Source organism: Gambusia affinis, linkage group LG13 (assembly GCF_019740435.1).
Source record: "Gambusia affinis linkage group LG13, SWU_Gaff_1.0, whole genome shotgun sequence".
NCBI classification, from domain to species: domain Eukaryota; kingdom Metazoa; phylum Chordata; class Actinopteri; order Cyprinodontiformes; family Poeciliidae; genus Gambusia; species Gambusia affinis.
In genome coordinates, this window is record NC_057880.1 from 26,378,047 (window position 1) to 26,385,596 (window position 7,550).

The 7,550-nt window shown below is 37.3% G+C and overlaps 1 protein-coding gene across 1 annotated transcript in view; it reads right to left on the reverse strand.

Moving 5' to 3' along the window:
* The window catches only part of LOC122842231 (cadherin-23-like), a 95,475-nt gene extending 90,371 nt beyond the window's left edge, over positions 1 to 5,104 (reverse strand). The window contains exon 1 of the mRNA XM_044135918.1: positions 4,906 to 5,104. The gene's annotated coding sequence lies outside the window, so the exon portion shown is untranslated. The remainder of the gene's footprint in view (positions 1 to 4,905) is intronic.
* Between the last annotated feature and the right edge of the window lie 2,446 nt (positions 5,105 to 7,550).

The following is a 7,550-nucleotide window of genomic DNA, read 5'->3' on the forward strand; positions in this document are numbered from 1 at the left end:
CAATGACTTCATATTTCACCATCTGTATCCCATTATTAATTCAGAGAAAAACATAGCTTTAAATGTGTAAGGATCTGAAAGTCCTGCTGTAAAACAACTGGCAGAGTAAAACCATCTTCCCTCTTCTACAGGAGTTTTTTTCTGCGGTTCTGCTTGAGTGCCTTGGCTGATTTAATGACCACACGCAGCTGGACCACCGGAGACCTGGCTGGGAAAATTGGAAAAGTGGAAAGCAGACAGTGATTGTAATCATGGGATACAGAGAATGTTATCTAGATACCAAAAGACAAAAAGAACATGCAGATTAAGCTTTCTTCCAACAGACTGAAACAAATTAAGGAGTTTTAAAATTACCAATAAAACTGTGCTGAATTATTGCCATTAAAAGCTCCATATTTTCTGATTGTCCGTCAAACTTGTCATTTCAGCCACTTCAACAGACAGAAGCAGAAGGAAGTGAAAATACGGCAGGGATATTTCAAGCTTCAACGAGCTCCAGGTGTTAAACACAAACAGCAACTGAATGCATTTAGGCATCCAGTGTGGCGAGTTTCTGAAGCTCAAACTGAGCATCACAATGAGGAGGAAGGAGGATTGTCAACATTGCAGATCAAAATCTGCTGAACCACTGAGATTTTCACATCATCTCAAGTTTACACAGAACAGTCAAAATAATGCTAAACATGTATTGGTTGACTGTCTAGTGACTCAAGATGCCTTGTAGATGTCAGAGGTCAGAGGACAATGGGCAAACTGGAGTAAAGACGGCAGAAAGGCGACAGCAGCTTGCAGTAACCACTAGTTACCTGTAAGGTATATGGAATAGAACAACACGTCAGACCTTGAAACAGATGGGCGATATCCGCTAATGACCACACTGAGTGCTGCTCCTGTCATCACAGAACAGCAATCAGGTTACAATTTCTATACTCTCTACTAAACTGCTGCAAAACGTTCCCTCGTCCGACAAATTTCTATGTTGCAGGATTCAGTGTCAACATAAGAGTGAGGATCCGTCCAGCCTCATATCAGCGGTTCAGGCTGCTGGTCATGGCAGTGTAATGGTGTGGTGGACGTCTCAATGGGCGAGCTTTGAGCCTCCTGGCCGCTGATATAAATATTCTCTTACTGGTTTGTTGTAAATGAGTTTACTGTAATTCAGGGTGCTGAAGAGTCACCAGATCTCAGCCCAACAGACTACAGCAGGGACTTTTATTATCATGCATCTGAAGCTGATAAATCAGCAACAATCCTGTCAATATGGGCCAAAATCTCAGAGGAATGTTTCCCACACCTTAGTGAATCTATTTGAAAGTATAAAAGGTGTTCAACCTGGTAATATGTATTCCAATACAGAAAACATTCTGTGTGTTTGTCATACAGTCAGGATACTAAACTGTATTACCGTACTGATAACCCTGATCAATGTGCACAAAGCGTGATTCTCTGATAAATGCAACTTAACATGAATTAATAAACTATTTAACTACTTTATACAAACTCAAGTACAACTTGTTCCTATAACTAGTCATCATTTCCTTACATAGCAAATAAAGTTAAGCAAAAAGTGTAAGTAAATCAACAAAATCTAAAAATCTGGATGAACAATAACGAGGTTTATTATTCAAATAAACCTAAACATTGTTGCAGAGGATTTACAGATCAGTTTTCAATCACTCACGTACTTCCTGAATTATAATTATTCCAACAGTTTGGTGAGAAACAGATTCTTCCTTGAAATATTTATCAGCTTTCAGTTCTTTATTTACTTCATGCTCCTTTTTCTCCATAAGTTTACAGTTTTTCATCTTTACATAACAGCCGTCCTGATGCTCTGCTTCGAGTGTGAAACTTCACATGACAGTCCTGGGGAGTTACTGTATCTGCAATTCATTTCTCGATCCCTCTTATTGAGTTCCATTTGAGCCTGTCAGTCAAGGTGTCTGCTAAAAATGGGCTCTCCGTTTCAGGAGGGTTTTCTCCAGCCTTCGTGTTTCTGAATGAACTTAGAGAGACAGAGGCTCTGAGAGGACAAACTGCCAGAAACATGACGTACAAAACAAATAATCAAGACCTAAAGCATTTTATCATGAATATATTACAATTTGATGATTATTTTAAAGTTACATTTTTTGTATGTGTGTGAAAACTGGAAAACTCTCAAGTTTTCCATCTTAAAGTGGTAACAGGTGTGAAACATTCACATGAAGACAAAGACGGACAACATTGAGCATAAATACAAATTTGAAATTAAATCTGCTAAAACAGGAGAAGTGACGGCAGGTCTACAAACTCATCACAGCGCTAACGGTGATGCGTTCAGGGTCCTGAATGATCAACTTCCCTCCAGTCCAAGTGTTTCTCAGCCTCTGCTGTATTTAGCTCCATCTGAGTTCTCATCCACTCTAAAAAAGGTCCAAAGTTCTGCTAAAACAAACAATCTCCACAACATGATGCTGCCACCACCGTGTTTTACTGTAGGGATGGTGTGTTCAGCGTGTTTTTTACCACATACGCCAAAGAGTTGGGAAGTAACTAGTAAAGTTTACTTGAGTAACTTTTTGGAAAATATGTACTTTTAGGAGTATTTTACTATATAGTACTTATTACTTTTACTGGGGTAATTTTATTATGAACTACAGGTACTATTGTCTCAGTTTCTTACTTTCACAATGTTAAATGTATGAGGGTTAGCATTAACATAATTTTGCCTTAAGTTATATTTTAATTAATTAGCATTAGTAAACAAAATGTGTGCTAAAGTTTGAATCTTATTTATGACTTTGGATTCATGAATAAATTAATTATTTAACTAATTGAAATGCTACAATTGAAGCTGGCAATAAATGAAGAGCAACAACTATTACAAAATCAGACTCATCAACGTTTTCATTTTATGGCCAGAAGATCCCATGACAACAAAGAGTAATATTAAATTATAAATTATGCACGTGTGCTTGTTAAGATACAGTCAAAGGTTTTATAATCTGTTTGTTTAGAAAATATTAGTAAGATTTTTTTTCTACCATTTATAGATCTATTCATTATCTTAAAATAGAGTAAGGTCATATAAATTTTGTTAATTTTTAAATATATAAGAAACTCTTTAGCAAATGTATAACTTTTATAACACATAATGCTGGCTGAAGTTAAGCATTTTAATTTGATCTTTATGTAAATATTAACAAAAATAACAATACATTACATGTTTGCTGCATTTATTTATAAATAAGAAGGAACAAATCTACTTTTAATGCTGTTTTATAACAATTTCTTCGTCTGCGATGTTGATGCTGATTTATGGATGTGGCACATTCTGTGCTGCTGTTTATAGGCGACATCTGACTGCAAATAATATTGTACGGTTTATGTCCTTTAAACTGCTGAAGTGGAAACTCTTAATCAATGCAGATGGCAGACATTACGTTGAAAAAAATTTAATTTCAGAAATAAGTAGAATTTATGTCCACATAAAAGATCTCAAACCATAAATATTAAGCATAAATATGTTGCAAAACATCAAAATGTTAAATATGATCTATTATTCAAATGTAAGTTGTTATTCAGTGAATAAAGTTAAATAATAATAAGTCCATGTTGTGTCACTCTACAGTTTGGTAACAACTGAAACACGTAGCCTGTTGTAAACCATGCAAACAATAAAAGTGTTCAGGTGTTCAGTATTCTCCTGATGTGAGATGAGTTCAGGTGACACATGAATAAATAAGTGGTTGTCAAGGTGCTACCCAGAAGTATGGAGCCCCAGGAGTGCCACAATCCTAAGACATTTGGAATTCCTTTTATAACTACTGCATGTGATCATCAACATCAATTAAATTAACAAAAAATAAATACAATAAATTCATGCATCAATGACTTCTTGATCTTGTAATTTTTTGTATATTGTTTCAATATTTCAATTTTATTTTATTTTTTTTTTGTGTTTGCTACCTGACCTAGTCTTGGGTGTCCTTAAAGACACAAATAAGATGTAAAATTTCCATATACTGATAATTATACACAACAAATCATGAATTTAGTGGGTGGGGCTAATTTTGCAGTGGACAAGGTGATTGGTCTGCAGTATTCAGGATGACAAATCAGAAGTCAGGGCCTAATAGCAAACCCTGGAGTTTAGATCCGTTCATGGTGGAATGATAAAATAAATGTATGTAAATGTAGGTAAATAATTATATTGGATTGTATTTTTCAAACACACAACGGAGGCATAAAATATACACTAACTTTAAAAATACATATTTAGACATCAATGAATAGAATTCGATTTTGCTTCGTACTTTTCCCTTTTTAAATAAATTTTCTATTCATATTGACATATTTAATAATTACATATACACATGCATTTATTTATTTAATACATTTGTATTTTAGTAATCACATAAATAAAATATTGTATTAAGTATTGTGGCTTCTTTGGCTCTCCGTACAGAGACACCTGGACTCCCCACTCAGCTACCTGAGATAACGCTGCACACCTGACACCTCTGAGCAAATACGCAAAGCAACTCATATTTCACACTTAATATTAAAATAGATTTGAAGGAATTTGTGTTTTAAATCGATCATTAAACAGACTAGACGGATGAAGTGGACCCCAGAGCGATTTTATTCTATTTTTCTTCAGTCCAAACAATTAATTTCTTTGGATTACCGCTCCATAAAAAAAGGCTTTTCTAGATAAAATAACTATTGATAAAGCTCAAGCACTGAACACACACCACAATGCCAAAATAGAAATTGAACTACAGCTGAGCAATACAAAAAGTCATCAACTACGCCAAGCTTAACCGGACCATAAATGCTGCACCTTTCCAGTCACGCCTCTAACTTTTCCTACATTCACCAACTCCGCGGGATGGTCGGGTCATTTTCAGGCTGTCCTACCTTCCTGCTCCGTCTCCGTCGCCGGCTGAGCGCCTTCAGAGTCGACTGTCTGTCCTGCTGCGATGCGTTCCCAAGTATCTGCTCCCCTCTCCCTCTCTGCCTCTCTCCCTTCTCCCTTTACTCTGTCACCACCGCCGCCCTGGTGACTGCAAATTTCACTCCGGTGTTACAGAGTTACCGCTGCAAACCGTCCACGCTCCTGAAGCCCGTTCCCTCTGGAGCTTCCCACATCTTTTCTCTTAAACCGGGATAAAGTCTCTTTCCTCTCCAGCTCCTGCAGCTGAGCTCCAGTCAGCCGAAGTAATAAAACGATTTTCCAAGAAAAATATGAGCCTCACTTCATTTATGTCCAAGGATTTTGACCCACGTGTCAAAAAGACATTGTAAAAACAACCTTTACTGCAAATATTTGAATCACTTTGTCCAGATGCTCAAACTTCACTAAAGATTGAGTTTGATTTAAAAGATCTATTAGACAGCCAACCAAATAAGATCATGAGCCGGTGTATTGAACAAATTTAATTTAAAATCGATGATTAAATCCAACAGCTCGTGAATGTGAGGATAAGCGGTGCTCTTCCACCACCTAGCGGGTGAAATCAAAATTACCACCAGTTTGTTTTCTGCATTTGATTTGCTGCATCTATGAAATATTGAGAAAGGAAAACAATTCCATGTTCAGATGCTTTTGTGGAAGCCCATGAACATCCATCAGTGTATAACATTATGACCACCTGCCCAGTAATCTCTGACCAATCAATCATTTCCACAAACCCCTGAAGGTGTGAGGTACCATCTGGTACCAAGATGCTGGCAGAACATAGTTGATTGTTTAGATTCTTCTATACAAGATTCTGAGAATATATATGGATTATTATTATTATTATTATTATTATTATTATTATTATTATTATTATTATTATTATTATTATTATTATTATTATTATTATTATTACTTGTACCAGATGAAAGTCACGTTCCAGTTTAACCATTTAAAACTTCTCAACAAACCACTGAGAACATTTCTGGTCATTTGTGGGTTTTTCTGCACAGACGGTAAGAAGACCAGAAAAGATCCACTTCAGTCTAAGAAATACATCAGGACAGACTGACATTCTCCATGAAGTGCACGAGTTGGACTGTGGGACTGGGAGAAATGTGTTTTTCAGTGAAGCTCCTTTAGAATGAGAAAACTGTAAAACTGAGAAGAAAAGTTTAATCTTGTTTGGTGCCAAGATTAAAGCATCCTGAGCCTCTCCAAAGCAACCAGCATCAAACCATCAGAGTGACTTTATCCATCAACCCAAAAGCAGTTTGGTGATAAAACATTCTTTTCCAGAACCAGGTGGAGCATTGAGCATCGTGTCACGAGGCAAAAATGATAACTTGGCTCAAAATATTACAAATTTGAATCATGGCCAGGAAAATCCTCATATTTCTTTTTCCATTAAGAGTTTAGCCAATTCTTTCAAGCAAATGGATATTAAGATCAAACTCACGAATCACTGATCTACAGCTGATAAACTGCGTTTGTTTAATTCTGCAGCAAGAAGTCTTGTTCAGTAAACATGCTGCTTGCATGATGTGATGCACTCGGCTAATGTAACATTTAGCTTCAGTTAGCAGTCAGAAGGGCTGCACAGTGGCGCAGTTGGTAGAGCTGTTGCCTTGCAGCAAGAAGGTCCTGGGATCGATTCCCGGCCCGGGGTCTTTCTGCATGGAGTTTGCATGTTCTCCCTGTGCATGGTGGGTTCTCTCCAGGTTCTCCGGCTTCCTCCCACAGTCCAAAAACATGACTGTCAGGCTAATTGGGCTCTCTAAATTCTCCCTAGGTGTGAGTGTGTGTGCGCATGGTTGCTTGTCTTGTATGTCTTTGTGTTGCCCTGCAACAGACTGGCGACCTGTCCAGGGTGACCCCGCCTCTCGCCCGGAACGTAGCTGGAGAGGAACCAGCAACCCTCCTGACCCCATTAGGGAAGAAGGGTGTAAAGAAAATGGATGGATGGATGGATGGATAGATAGCAGTCAGAAACTAATCTCAGTATATACCATTTCTAGCTCTTAATCAAAGTTATGTTTTGCTTCCCTCTAGTGGACATTTTACACAACTACAGCTGTGCGTTCCCTTGTTTATTCTCCAGCTTCTAAAGATATACTAGTATGGCAAAGCAAGGTCGTATTAAAGTCAAAACACAAAGTTGGGTTATTTTTTATCCTTTTTTCCATAGCGTTTTTCTTTTTCAGTGAGGAGTTAATTATTGGTCTGATTGCACCTACAATGTTATTTTTTCTTTCACTTGTTCGAAAACAAGAACTCAACTGACAGAAACGTGGCCCAAACACATATTAGATTCATTCCAAGTCCTGTTTCAAAGATTAAAAAAAACAACCTAGATTTGCAGCAACTTCTCTCCCATGCAGCAGTGAATCAGCTTTGTTTTGTCACACCTGGAATAACACACATGTAGCAAATAACATTTGATCAAAGCTGTAAATGCAGCTTCATGCATCATCAAGTAAACTGTCTTTGTGAGTCATAATGTAATGAAGCTTTAAAGCAAACATCACCAGCATTTTAACTTGTTTGAAAATGTGAGCCAGGCCTGATCAGTCCAGTGATCTGCATTATTTGCCTCAGCTGCATT